General features: G+C 34.8%; 1 pseudogene; it reads right to left on the minus strand.

Moving 5' to 3' along the window:
- Positions 1-5,587: 5,587 nt before the first annotated feature.
- The window catches only part of LOC107868692, a 22,577-nt pseudogene continuing 11,826 nt past the window's right edge, over positions 5,588-16,338 (minus strand).

The following is a 16,338-nucleotide window of genomic DNA, read 5'->3' on the forward strand; positions in this document are numbered from 1 at the left end:
CTAAGTGCTTTAAGATTTCCCTGTTAAAATCTTATTGAAGCGGCCTCCACTTCGCACTTAGTGCTGTGAATTCATCAAGAGTAACTTTTCATACTCCAACTAAATAGTCTATGAATTTTATTAAGAGAAATTAATCTCATCCTCCTTTACAACAAAGTATCAGTAAATCTATCAAGAGTGTTCCTACATACTCCAACCGAAATCGGTGTATAGACTTATTAAGAGAATATAATCTCATTCTTTTCTTTTGTAGGAATACTGTCAAATCTATCAAGAGTGTTATTATTTACTCCAATCGAGATCGATCTAATAGATTTATCAAGATTAAAAATCCCAACTTATGCACATCTACTCACTCTCTAGGGAAAAAGATAATTTTATAGATGTGCTTCACAATTGTAACTTTTCTTGTTTTTTCCCTTTGAACCCAGATTACATCATTAGTTAGGGTTTTCATAAAGTACAATCAATCTACAATAGGCTTTATTCCCATCCCATTACAAGCTTGTACCATCAATTCCTTGCCTAACCCTTTAGACAAAAGATATGCTAAATTGAGTGTGGACTTCACATATTGAAGAGATATTATGCCATCCTCCAATAATCTTCTCACATGATTGTGTTTGAGATGAACTTGTCTTGACTTACCATTGTCACAATCACTTGAAGCCCGAAATATAGCAGCTTTATTATCACAATATATAGTCAAAGATGGTTGAGTGAGTACATGTCTACTTCTTTGATCTCCAAGATATTGCTGCTCCAACCAAAGTGAAAATTCAAGAAGTAATAGATTTAGAGTCATTCGGATCAGAATTTCAGGTAGCATTATTGTAGCCTTCAAGAACTGCTGGAAAGGTAGAATAATGCAGGCCAACATTAATTGTATCCTTTAGATACTTTAAACACAAATTAAGGCACTCTAATGCTCAACTCCAGGGCTACCAGTAACTTGCTCAAAGTTCCTACTGCATAACCAATATATGGTCTGGTACAATGTATGGCATACATAAGACTCCTAACAATTTGAGAATATGTCAATTGATCAAAAATATCACCAGAGTTTCGCACTAGTTTGATGCTAGGATCAAATGGTGGAGGAGAAAGCTCGTCAAAATGACCAAACCTCTTTAGTACCTTCTCAATAGAACTTGATTGAGTAAGAGTAAAACCATTTGCTAATCTTACAATTTTGATGCCTAAAATCACATCAGCTTCTCCAAAATTTTTCATTTCAACCTGAGAGGCAGGAAATATTTTGTTTCTTTGACTCTTTAGATATTAGTTCTAAAAATCAACATGTCATATACATAAAGACATATTATAAAATCAGAATTTTATTGAAATTTACTAAATATGCAGATATCTCCACCATTGATAAAGTAGCCATTAGAAATCATAACTTTTCTAAATTTTTGATTTCATTACTTTGGAGCTTGTTTCAATCCACAAAGAGATTTAAGAATTTTACATACTCTACGTTCTTGATCGGGAATGACAAATCCTTCTGGTTGTTTCATATAGACTTCTTCGTATAGATCTCCATTCAGAAATGTTGTTTTCACATCCATCTGATGAATCACAAGACCATGAATTACTGCTAGAGCAATCAAGAGACGAATTGAGGTCATCCGAGCTATAGGTGAAAAAGTATCAAAATAATCAATATCCTTCAATTGAGTAAAGTCTTTAGCTACCAAACGGGCTTTGTACTTGTCTAAAGTACCATTGAATTTTTTTTTCTAAAAATTCATCGACAACTAATTGATTTACATCCAGGAGAAAGATCTGATAACATCCATATATTATTAGATGGGATAGAATGCATTTCATCATCAATAGTTTTACGCCAAAGGAGAGCATCATGTAAAGATATAGCTTCAACATAACTTTCAGGATCTTTTTTAACTAAATAAGCTTGAAAATCAGGTCCAAAGTCCTTTGGTTTGGCTGATATTGAACTACGTCTTGGTTGACTTTTTTTCAATGGCTCAACTATTTTTCTTTTAAGAGGAGAAATAGAAGAACTTGCATCTTGTTCAAAAGAATGTTTTTTCTTGAGAAATATATGCTCAAAAAAGTTAGCATGTAAAGATTCAATAATTGTGTGAGGACTTGGGGTCTCAAGATTTAAAAATTTATAAGCCTTACTGGTTTTTAAATAACCAATAAACACACAATCTACTCCTCTATAGCCAATCTTAGTTAAATGTTGATCTAGTAATCGAACTTGAGCCAAGCAACCCCATACTTTAAAATAATTTATATTTGGCTTTCAATTATTTCAAAGTTCATATGGAGATGCATCATGATTCCTGAGAGTAATTCTATTCAAAATGTGACATGTTGAAAGTAAGGCTTCAGTCCATAGATTTTCAGACAAACCAGATCCATATAACATAGAATTAACCATTTCCATGAAAGTTCTATTTTTTCTTTCTGCTACACTATTTTGTTATGGTATATAGGACATGGTTAATTATTTTTCAACGCCTTATTTTTCACAAAATCTGACTTTAAGTACTCTCCATCTCTATCAAACCTAATTGATATAATTTTCAAACCCAATTTATTTTCAATTTCTGCTTTATATGTTTTGAAAGTCTCAAATATTTCATCTTTTATTTTCAATGGGAAGACATAAGTATATCTTGAGTAGTCCCCAATAAAAGTGAAAAAATGACGTGACAAATAATCGATATCACAAATATCAATATGGATTAATTATAAAATTGTGGAAGCCCTTTCAACTGTCTTAAAGGGCTTCTTTATAATCTTGCATTTACTACAAGTAAGACACTTAGTAGTTAGATTCTTTTCACAATCTTTGATTAATTCGTTATTCACCATAAGTTGAATGAATCTAAAATTCACATGTCCAAGACGTTTATGCCATAAGCCTAGAGACTCCACAAGACAAGAAAAAATATTTTTATTTTCAATATTGAGTTTAAACATTCCATTTGCAACATAACATTTTTCAACAAACATGCCATTTTTAGATAAAATAAACTTATCTGACTAAAAAACTATTTTAAAACCATGCTTCGAAAGAAGCATACCTGACACCAAGTTCTTTCGAATATCAAGAACATGCAATACGTCCATAATGTAACTATCTTTTCGAAAGTAAATTTCAGTTCAACAGTTCCTTTTCCCACAACTTTAATAGAGGAGGAGTTTTTCATATATACAATTTTATCGTCCCCCACTAATTCGTAAGTCTTGAAAGCATTTTGATTACCTGATATATGACGGGTTGCACCAGTATCTATCCACCATTTCACTTGATTCTCCGCTACAAATACTTCTATGACCATTGCCACAAGATCATTTTTTATTTTCATTTGTTTTTCTTTCTTCTTTTCGGCTTTGAGAATTCTATAATCACGTGCATAGTGTCCAACTTTGTGACAATGATAGCATTCACCAAATTTAAAATTGACACCATTACATTTGAAATTTATAGTCTTATTTGTTTTTGAAAAATTCTTATTTTCAGGTTCCTTCTTTATTGATTTTTCTTCAACCATATGAGCCAAGCTATTATTATTGCGATATCGTGTCTCTTGTTAAATTTCCAAGTGTTGCAACAATTGTTCAAGAGTCAAATATTCCTTTTTTTTGTAAGAGTTTGCTTCAGTACTCTTTTCAAGATGGAGAAAGCTTCGATACAATAGCACCAACATGAAACTTTTCATCAAGAGCAATTCCAGATATAGCAATTTTATTAGCTATAAGTTGGAATTCTTGTACTTGTTTAGTGGTTGACTTGTCATCAACCATTTTGAACTCCATATAATTTGAAACGAGAAATTTATTAGAACTCGCCTCTTTTGCTAAATAAATAGCTTGAAGAGTGTCCCATATCTCTTTAGCATACTTGCATTTAACATAATATTGGTCATAATATTTATTGGATATTCCTCAAAGAATATAATTCTTGCACAAATAATCATTATATTGTCACTTGACAATTTGTTCTTTAATCAAAGTAGCCTCGTCAGATGCTACCACAGAACCAGGAGCATTAGGACAAGGTTCTTCAAGAACATATGCCAACTTTAATCATCTTATAAAGAATTTCATCTTTTCATGCCATCTAGGAAAGTCTTTTCCATCAAATATTTCAAAATTAGAATTAGGCAAAGATGGAATACTATTTGATATTGATGTAGAAGCCATTGAGACAACCATCTCCAAATTGTTAGAACAATAATGATAATTATACAAGAAATTCAAATTAAAACTTGCTTAGAGGCACGATAATACGCTTCTAGAAGATAGTTGGAGTCTCTCCAACGAGCAAACGGAAAAACTAGTAACAACTCTATCTTCGGGATTCAACTAAGTCACAAAACAAGTAGCATTCAAGAATGTTGCTCTTCTATTCTCGAACTGGTGATTTCACCATTTGATCAATGTCTCTCAAATATTTTTCAAGGGGAAAGTGATTTTGAGTGCTTGTCTTTTCAAACAATAAAAAAACACTATTTATAGGATAAAAGTTTCATGCAAGTGAAGAGTATTAATTAAGTAATAGTTAATAGGTTTATGTATATTTTAAAATAAAAATATCTTTCTTTCAAGAACCTAAAACGTAAAACTTAATGAATGAATTGTAAAATTCACATTCATTTTCTTTGTAACCTAAATTCTTTAAGTGATGCATTTGTTTCAAAACTAATTGAAACATAACTCTAAAAATCTTTAATCAATGTATTTATTTCAAAATTTATTGAAACATAGACTTAACAATAACATAGTGGACCACGAAATTCGTCATTATTCAAATGTAATCAAAGTCCACATCAGTCATAGATTTCAAATTTGTTTTCTTTGTTTTTCTTTTTTTTTTTAAGTTTGTTTTAAAAAAAAAAATTCAACTTCTTCGTTCTAGTTTTCCACCTAGCATGCTTTATAGTATACGATTAAATAGTACTCTGTTAGATTCTACATATTTTAGTTAGATATTACTTTTTAAAATTTTCTATTTAGTTAAAACCAGACAAATAAATTGTAAGAAGATATTATTCTAAGGATCAGACACTATCTCCAACTTCTCTTGATATTTTCATCAGAAAAAGATATAGAAGTCTTTGAGGATATTCCTATTAGTGAGAACTACCAGTAGTACTGTTTGATAATTCAAAGGCAGAACAAGTTGGACAATTTGCTATGGACCAAAAGATTTCGATGTAGCAAGAGATATTTTTCATTATACAATATAACCGAAAAAAGGGGGAAATTATAACGAAGGTGAATTGCACGGATAGGGAGAATTGTAATTGCATACATTAGGATTCATCTTCACATTAGTATAATTATTCCAAATAAGTAACCAAATCTTCCAAAGGGAAGAACAAGTAGAAAAGGAAGAAGGGATGGAGGTTCCAGCATTACTTTAAGCAACTAAGAAAATAAAGAGATAACTTCATAGCATAAGCCCTAATTGAGTATTTTCCTCTTCTATATATAGGCATCTTCTCGGGTCCCAAATATAATTTGACATCTTTCCTCATGGGTCCACTATCGTAGTTATATAATAGAAATAATAACTAAAGGATCTCACAAGAACTCAAAATAGGCATTTGAAATATGAAAAATTAACCACTTAAGGTTTGAGGAGAATTTCGTTGATCAATTTGTCTATATTCACATAAGATGATCCCATTGGTTTTTCAGAAGCTTCCTCAGCTAATTTCTTCCACTCCGTTGCCTTTTTCTTCATCTCTTTTCCTTTACGATACCCCATTGAGTGCATTTGAACCAACAATTAGTCTGTTGCTCCGTGAAAAATGGCCAGCAGATCATTGGCACCCCATAACCTGTACTTTCAAAGTTGAATTCTATCCACTGTGAGTCAAGAACCCTCCAATAGTAGGGTGGCTAAGGACTTGTTCTTGCGGGCACCAACTTGTCAACATCCTTCTTTCTTTAGTTTCTTCCATGAATTTAGTTGGAAGAATTTCTAGTTTCCCTGATACAATATCAGGCCTTATGATCCACAAAAATTCCATCTGACTATTGGCAAGTCCCCACGCGAATTCGATAAGTTGGTTTGGAGTCATGACATTAATACTCCCAAAATTAACATAAACAACAGAATTTGGTTTCTTTGAATTAAGCCATTCTAGACACTTTGTGTAACACCCCGTACTTAATTACGTGCATTAGTCATTGTTATATGTGTTGGGGTATATCTATTGATCCTAAGTTAGGTATATATGAGTTTAAGTATGAGTATTGATTATTTTGAGATGGTTTCAAGTGTATAGTTTGATTATAGGTGTATAGGAATCGACTTTATTTATATCGGAATTTTCCCGTCGATGGTTCCATACGAAGGTTATTGAATAAGCTTTCCAACGATATAAAGATTTCCAAAAACGGATAAGTTTCGGATATAAGCGAGCTCGTTCGAAACTTTAAAACGGTGGCCGGGATGTGAACAGTAAAATGTGCAGGAAACTACTGAGGCCTGCCAGTTTTTTGGGTCAACTTTGAACGATCATAACTCCCTCAATATAATGAACTGGTTGAGCTACCATATATCAAAAGAAAGATATTTGAGTCTTCTTTCCAATGAAATTGGTTTCATCCAAATCCAACATCTGAGTAAGGAGTTATACTCGTTTTACTTCAGCCTCTCAAAACAGATTTTTAGGGTCAACTTCAAACGATCATAACTACTTGTACAGGACTAACTGGGTGGATTAATTTATATTAAATGAAAGACCTTTGAATTATCTTTCTAACGATACCAATTTCACCCAAATCCGATATCGGAGCAAAGAGTTATGGCCGATTTACTTTAGCCTATCAAAACAGTCCACCATGGACAGATTCGGATTTACTTAAATTTTTAAGGGCAATATGGTCATTTTCCATCACCTCATGGACGAAAATTGGTCATTATATACATATACTTAGCCTTATATCCACCATTTATCATCCAAATCATTGAAGAATAAGAAACCCTAGCCTAAGTTCAACTCCAATTATCTTGTGATTCAACCGTAGAAAATCCAAATTGATTCCGTAGTTGTGTTCACCGTCTCAAGGGCTTCGAGAAGCACCCCTTATTTGTTCCAACAGGACTTCGAAATCAAAAGGGCCATTTTTTTTGGTAAGGATGTAAATTATGTTGGTGTTATTTATATGGATATGTATATATATATATATATGCATGTGAGCATAAGAAGTATGTTATTTGATTGTTGTTGAAAGATGATTGGAAATGATGTTGGATTATTCTTGTGCATGGTTGGATTATGTTAAATTGTGAAGGAATTTGGGGTGATGATGTGGTATTGATGATGTGGTATTGAGATGATGATTATATACATATACGCACATAAACCTATTGTTCAAGTTGGTTTTTGGAATGTTTTGCAAATATTGGTAGTATGGAATTATGGAAGAGAATTGTGGTGTTGGGTTGCTAATACTAGATGCCAAACATTTCATTGTAGATAAGTGATTTGTAAAGGCGGGAAGTTGTGTTGAATTGGTAGCTGAATCTACAACGAGGTATGTAAAGCATACTCTAACAATGTTCTTTGGCATGAAAACATCAATGTTCCATCAAGTAAGATTCCGAGGTTGTCCAAAAACATGTATTGTTCTACGTTACCAACGAAGTTGTTTCCATCCTATAAAGTGTCAAAATGTTCATTGATATACCAAAAGGCTCTTATTTCATTGTTGTGATATTGATGATTCTGAAACATATTGTTGATGTACCAATGAGTCCTTATTACATCGTTATTGTATAGAAGGTCTATTACTTGGTTCCTATTGATGTATCATTGTTTCAAGGTATCAAAAATGTGGTGACGACCGAAAAAACAATCTCAAAGATTAATTGAACTAAGTGATGAAAGTTCTCTCTTATCGGGTGGTATCCCAGGGGCATAAGCCTAGCATGGGTCGATCCCTATTTCATGTGTTTATGGGTGGTATCCCAGGGGCATAAGCCTAGCATGGGTCGATCCCAGTTGATATGTACTGGAGGCATCCTAATGGTCACAGTACAGTATAGTAATGATTACAAAGACGATAAGAACGAAGGTAAAGTGATTGAATAAATACAATGTACAGGTTGTCACAAGTTCTAGTAAGTGTGGTCCACTCCTATTACGACTTATTCACTTGTTTCTGATTTCTATTGAGCTCCTATATCATATGTGATTATTTACAGCTTTACATACTCAGTACATATTTCGTACTGACGTCCCTCACGGGGGACCTGCATTTCATGCTGCAGGCACAGGTACCTCAACTCATACACCGCACAAGTAGGAGCCAGGTCATACAGCTATTGTTGGTGAGCTCCAGTTTGCTTCGGAGCTTTCCGAGTCGGTTCCTTATGTTTTGTTATTGTACATGAGTCACGTGTGGGCGGGGGTTTGTCCCGACCCTAGTTATGTCATGTATATCCTAGAGGCTTTGTAGACATAAGGAAGGGTAAAGTCATGGAAGTTTATATAGTAACGTTATATTTGTATATGTGGTGGCCCCGACGGCCAAGTATTATATATATATATTTGTGCGTGTTGTGCTGATACAGGTAATTAGACCTTTCTATATGCAACGAAGTGCTGTCCAATTTTTTTGGTGACATGTAAGTGAAAGTACAGGTATTTGAACGGGTTCTCCCGGGCCTTCTCGGCTTCGGGTGCCAGTCCGGCCCGATGGGATTTTGGGGCGTGACACTTTGGATCTTCTTTCCAAAGATTGGACTCCAAGCATTCCAAATTCTTGTCCTCAATGTGTTTAACAATAAAATGTAGGGGACCAATCGTGTAGATTGGAGGAAGTAGGCCCTGAAGTGATTCAAGAACTTCCTTCTCTAATGGATCAAATGTATTGATTACAATAGCAAAAACAAATTTACTTCTATATATTTCTTGGATAAAGAAGTTGAACATAATATCATCCAGATTTGTACTTCTCAAGAAACTTGGTAAATCCCTTAAACGTATACCTTTCATTCCCGATATCCAATCCAAAGCTGTCTCCAAATACCCATTTGTCATGTCACTTTCATTTGCAGTTTCCCCGAGAACACAAAAGAATCAAAGTTATAACACAAACACTGTTTAAAATGTAATTAGAATGGGCTATTATAAAATAGGACAAAGTAAACAATGACTATACCTTTAAGTGGAAAGTATCCTTTTTCATAAAGGTTACGATAGTGCATGTAACCTAATAAACCACAAGCACTCGGGGTCCAAAAGAAAACTTCAGGGATGACCAAATCTTGAGCCGCAGCCAAAGTGAAACTCATACCACCATCGGAAACAATGCATGACACAGGTGGCACGTAAGAAGTGTCATTGAACTTCACAAGCAATTCCTTGAAAGGACCTAAACAAGTCACTACTAAAAAAAAGAGGAAAACCGACTACAAAAATCGACCACAAGTGGTCGGTTTTTACCATTTTCTGACCACAAGTCCGACCAAAATTTTTGGTCGAAAAAGTAGTGGTAGCTTTTTAAAAACCGACCACTCGTGGTCGGTTTTTTAAAAATATATATATATTTATTTTTAAAATTTATTATTATTTTATTTAAAAACCGACCACAAGTAGTCGATTTTTTGTAAAAAATATATACACAAAACCGACCACATATGGTTGGTTTTTTACAAAAAAAATAAGAAAAATCAACCACATGTGGTCGGTTTTTTGGAAAAAAATAAAAAATATATAGAAAAACCGACTACTTGTGGTCGGTTTTTCTGGGAATTTAAAAAAAAATTGAAAACAAAAATACAGCATGCAACCACAACAAATATATAGAGCATTAGTAACCAAAATGAAAATACAACAACAACAAAAAAAAACAAATGGAAATTTTCAAACGTGTACAACATATACAAAATATCCAACAAAAGTGACTACGAAAATACTACAACAATAGTTTTAAACAACAAAATGACTAAATTTAAAGTACAAGACATACAAAAATCACAAAACTAACAGTCATCATCATTATATTCATCCTCGTCTTCCATATCATCATTCGTGCTGAAATCATCCAGGGGGTCTAGATCTTTTGCAGCTCGAACTGCATCACCAGGACATGGAGGAATAACCCCCTCCTCCAGTCTGAATGAAAGAACTGAACTGCTGCTGCTGGATCCTGATTTGTGATGTCGTTTCCTCCTCTGTCTTCTTCTGCCTCGCACTCTACTCAACATACCTCTATCTCTGTTCAGCAAGCTCTTCGGTGAGTTGAGAAACCATATTTTCTAGTCTTTCAATGATTTTTGCATCAACCGAAGAGCTAAAGTATGCAGGCCGGACGAACTTCTAATATTATCGCCAAAATATTCAGTGTGGCATCCGTAGAAATGACCTCTATTTGCAAGATCCGAAGATTTTGTCCACAACTCACTTCGTACATGCTGGGGTATTGGGTCACCCTAACTTTCAGGAGACATACTACTACGATACTCACCAAGAAGACGCCTAAATTTTTCCTATATATATTCAAGGTAAATTTAATACTAACAGTCAAAAAATACTAAAGTTGTTATAGTTGAATAATATCAAATTTGAGGAAAAGATTCATATATTCAAAATTTATTTCTTAGGTGGACAACTTTTGCACTAGGTTCAACCCAGACATCTTCATCATTCAGGTTCAATTTCTTTCTCAGATGAGTCACCTCGAAAACCTCATCAATTGATAGTTCCCTACCCATTTCTTTTTCCTGCATATGAAAAAATTTTCAATGTTCAAATAATAAAAAAATTTAAATAGAAACAAAGAATTAAAACTGCAAAAGTTACATATCAATTTTTCTTTCACTGCAAGAGTACTTCTAGCACTCGCAGTATGTAGGGAGCCACCCTTGGATGATGCCCGGGCTCTCCTTCATTTTTCCCTCAACAATTGGTATTCTGGGCTATTCCAGTGGCATTGATACTGTGGCCATAAGGGTTCAGGAATCCACTTAGGTTTTACTGATTTCTTTCGAGCATAATCCAATAGATCTTTAAATCTGCCTCTACATCTTTGGAAAAAGTTCCTCTTTATAAGAAATTCATTTACAGCATCCCACCAGTAAAATTTCTACAACAAAAATATAATATCCAATCTTGTGTTCTAACAAATTGTTAATAAGTAGGCGATAAGTTAAATCCTTACCTTAAATTCTTCAAACATTCTAACCCTGTCAAGTTCTGGAACCTTTTGCCAGCTGATCCAGTAGCCGTTGAAGTGTCGACTAATGCATATTCACGCCGTTTTTCCAACTCCAGCATCCAGCTTAAACCTACAGCACAAGATGAAATGGTAATTTCATCGGGAACATTAAAATTATAATGGAAAAAATGAGTAACGTTATTATATTTAAAAATCTTACCCTTTTGCAACTGGAACCATATAAATCCTCACAAAATCATCTCCATCTCCTGGCTTCCTAGTAAGCGTTGGTGGATGTATTGGCGTGGGCGGATCGAAAGCACCAGATGGAGTACCTCCAAGCTGAAGATCTGACAACCCAATAGATCTGGCAGAATCACTGTGCGAAGCTGCGTGACTGCTGCAGGAGGGTATCGATGATGGTAGATGTCTAGAGAGGCCAGCAGTCATCCAATAGTACTGTGCTGGTGGTGGCACGATCATAGGAGGAGAATGGGTTGGTGTAGACCCATGTAGTGGCCCCACATGCGTAGGAGTAGGTATCGAATCCTCGGACGGCGTAGGAGTAAGTATCGAATCCTCGGACAACCTAGAATATAAGGCTCGTGCTGATACGTCAGCAAACCGACCCTCGAATATATGAATACTTGTCGGTCGTCTATAAGGCGGAGGTTCTCTTTCTTTTTTGGTTTCGTAGTATCAACTAATTTTCCCTTACCTTTGTCACCTTTGTCTGACATCTAAATTATGTGAATTTAACAAGTTGTTAGTTCCTACAAAATGAATATATAAGAAAACATTCCAAGTAACTAATGTCAAGTTAATCATTCACACTTCAAATTGCTCCAACAACACGAGATATAGACAAGAATATTTTTATTACTATATAAATCATGAAAAAGTGGAAACATAAAACTTAAACAGTATATTACATATCAATAAATAATAAATTTAACCTATACAACTAATCCTCCTCATCTGAAGACTCTCCACTAAACCATTCACCCTCTTTGGAGGTTTCCTCATCTCCTACCCACTCAGCCTGTTCTTCCGCAATATTAACTTCTTCAAAAATATTTTCTGGGTGATTCAAACCGTCCACTAATTCAACATCCACTAGCCGGTGATCAATCTGCATTTCATATTAATACACAGTCTCCAGCATATTCTCAACTTCCACCCGCCCTATAGGCCTTGTTTTGATCACAGCCCACCAATCAGACTCGTTATTGCGTAATGGATAAGGAGCATAAAACACTTGTTTAGCATTTTGCGCTAGAACAAATGGATCGTAAATAGGATACGACCTATTGTGCTTCACTTCAACGATGTTATGCTCCTTATGTACTCTTGCTCCTGTTGTACTTAGATCAAACCACTTACATCGAAATAGGATAATTGTTTTTATTAGGAAACCAGCATACTCCAGTTCTAAGATCTCCCGTATGATGCTAAAGTAATCAACATCATCATCACCCTTAACCCAAACACCACTATTGTTTTTTCCTTGACCTGAAGTGTTGTTCGGTGAAAAAATTAAACCTATTTACTTTGTATTGGGACATTGCATTAGCTTCGATTGGACCCAAAGAAATATCTCTCAAGAGATTATCGAATGCAGCTGCATTAGGTGAATGGTGTACCTAAAAATATCATACATATATATTTTTTAGTTGATGAATGTGTAAATGTTTAAACTTTGTAGAAAAATTAATACACTGACGAACCTCATTTTTAAACCATGATGCAAAGGATGCATACACTTGATTTTCATGGAATTGAGTCTTAAATGAACTGAATATCCAACATGGGATACAAAATTAGCTTCTTTAAGGGAATGAGTAAACAAAAAAGATATGTTAAAATTTGAATCTCCTTACTTCAGAAAGGGCTCAATTTCGGGGCAATTCAGCAAGATATACAAAGTTGTTGATTTCTGCTCCGTGGAAGTGAGCCGGCAAGGTATGATTTTTATTGACTTACAGCCAGATTGATTGAAAATTGATATCAGTTGCAAATGAGGCTCATTCACATCGTCCTGGTGACGATTCAGTCGGTTTCTTGAACAAGCAACTTCATCACGAAAGTAGTATAAACAAAATTGAGAAGTTTCTCTTGCAAGATATGCTTCAACTATAGAGTCGTTCACCCTATGTTTGTTTTTGGGACCTCTTTTCAATTTTTCAATTGCCCTATACAATCTTAAGGTTAGATGTTTACTATATTTAACAAAAAAAGTATGCATTTAAATATGTTGCAAATGCTTACTGCTCAAATGGATACATTCACCTAGTTTGAACTGGACCGCCTAGCCGAGCTTCGTGCACAAGGTGAATGGGAAGATGTTCCATCACATCAAAAAGCACTGGGGGGAAAATCTTCTCCAGCTTGTTGGTGATAACAACAATATTACTTTCCATTCGTGCCAGATTTTCTTCAATTAATGTGGTGGCACATAAGTTTTTGAAGAACAAACTGATCTCTGCTATTGGTTTCCATATGTTTTCAGGTAAACCAATAAAAGCAATTGGAAGTAATTGCTCCATGAAAACATGACAATGATGAATTTTCATTCCATGCAATATCCCTTGTGTCATATCAACCCTCTTTTCAAAATTTGAGGCATATCCATTGGGCATCTTCAAACTTTGAACCTACTCACATATTTGAAGCTTTTGGTCCAGCTTGAATGTAAAACTAGCCTCGGGCTTAAGAACATTGCGATTGGGCCCCTGCTGTAAGTGTAATTCTCTGGATTGCAATATTCTAGTAAGTCAAGTCTGGCCTTAGGATTATCCTTTTTTTTGCCGATGACATCCATAACTGTGTTGAACAAGTTGTGTTGAACAAGTTATCAAAGTAGTTCTTATCAGTATGCATGGCATCAACAATATTTCTAAGTAAATTATCTGGCCAATATTCTAACTCCCAAAATATACTTTGCTTAGTCCAGTTATGCGAAACACCATATCCATCAAGTCTGTACAATCGTTCCTTGCTGGCTTTAGGCAAATCCTGAACTATTTTCCAGACGTCGTGACCAGACAGCATTGGAGGGGGACCATCATATTCCCTTCTATTCTTTCTGAAGGCATTTTTGAGTCTCCAAAATTCATGATCAGGTGGTAAGAAACAACGATGACAATCAAACCATGAATTTTTCCTGCCATGTCTCAATGTGAAAGATTTTGTTTTGTTCATGCAGTATGGACAAGCTCGCTTTCCAGCGGTCATCCACCCCAACAATATTCCATAAGCAGAAAAATCGTTAACATTCCACATTAGATATGCACGCATATTGAAATTCTATTTAAGAGAGATATCCCATGTTTCAACCCCCTCATGCCATAAAATCTAAAGTTCATCTATCAGAGGTTACAAGTACACATCTATTTCGCTTTTTGAATTACGCGCGCCAAGAATAACATAATTCAGAAATATATAGGGATTAGTCATCAACATTTCAGGAGGAAGATTATAAGGAGTAATAAATACAGGCCAACATAAATATGGCGCACCACCAACTGAAAAAAAAAAAAAGAGAATCCATCCGCACATAATCCCAATCGAATGTTTCATAGATCAGCTGCAAAATCTGGATAAGTTACATTAAAATGCTTCCAAACCTCCCCATCAGATAGATGACACATAACACCAGGGGCCCTTCTATTTTCACTTTGCCATCTCATATGAGGAGCTGGGCTGTAGGAAGCATACAACCTCTTTAACCTTGGTATAAGAGGTAGAAATTTTCTTCCCAGTAGAACCACGCTTATATCTAGGGTGATGACAAAACTTATAGAATTCTAAGTTAGCATCTCCCTTAAAGTATAACATGTAGCCATTGTCACAACAATCAATTCTAACTGAGGAGAGACCTAACTTTGAAACCAATCTTTTTTCCTTATAGAAAGAATCAGGAACCTCCAAGTCGGGGTGAACTAATTCTCTAATAAAGTCTATAATTGAGTCCATTCCTCCTTCCGCAATATTCCAGTCAGATTTAATACTTAATAATCTAACAGCAACAGACAAATGAGAGTGCTAACACCCGTCAAAAAAGGATGACTAGCAGCCTGCAATTCTTCGTAGAAATTGTCCGCTTCTCTATTAGGAACATCTTCAACATTTTCCCTAAAGTCAACCTCGTGCTGCATCACAAATGCATCATGCACCATTTCTGTCATCCTAGTATCTTGATATTCATTATGCTCTACAGACCTACTACTTTCTCCAGCAACAAAGTTATTTTGCGCAACATCACCATGAATACCACGCAATCTTAAAAAGTCCTCGTGAAACCCCTTTCTATAAAGATTTTCCTTTACATCTTCTTCACTTATATGATTTATACCATCACATCTAACACAAGGTCAACGAATTACCCAAAAACGTGTCCAAAGATCAAGTGTCTTAGCATGTTCAACAAATCTTTTGACACCCTCAACAAATTCCTCCCTAATACCCATTCTATTATCATGGTTCCGGAGATATATCCAGCTATAATCATCTTCCATCCACGCAATCAATCAGATCCAACTAATTAGATCAAGAAGTTTCAACAAATAAAGTCACCAACGACATCACCTTCTAAACAAAAATTCACTTTTAAAGTCACCAAAAGTTAAGCATTTTCAACAAATAAAGTAACCAACAACATCACCTTCTAAACATTAATTCACTATTAAAGCCACCGGCACTTAAGAATTTTCAACAAATAAAGTAACCAACAACATCACCTCCTAAACACTAATTCACTATTAAAGTTACCGGCACTTAAGAATTTTCAACAAATAAAGTCACCAACAACATCACCTTCTAAGCAAAAGTTCACTTTTAAAGTCATCGACATTTAAGCATTTTCAACAAATAAAGTAACCAACAACATCAACTTCTAAACACTAATTCACTATTAAAGTCACCGGCACTTAAGCATTTTCAACAAATAAAGTAACCAACAACATCACCTTCTAAACACTAATTCACTATTAAAGTCACCGGCACTTAACCATTTTCAACAAATAAAGTAACCAACAATATCACCTTCTAAAAACAAATTCACTATTAAAGTCACCGGCACTTAAGCATTTTCAACAAACAAAGTCACCAACAACATCACCTCCTAAACACGAGTTCACTATTAAAGTCACCAAAACTTAAGCTTTTTCTACTAACAAA

This window comes from Capsicum annuum, chromosome 4 (assembly GCF_002878395.1).
Source record: "Capsicum annuum cultivar UCD-10X-F1 chromosome 4, UCD10Xv1.1, whole genome shotgun sequence".
Classification (NCBI taxonomy): Eukaryota; Viridiplantae; Streptophyta; class Magnoliopsida; order Solanales; family Solanaceae; genus Capsicum; species Capsicum annuum.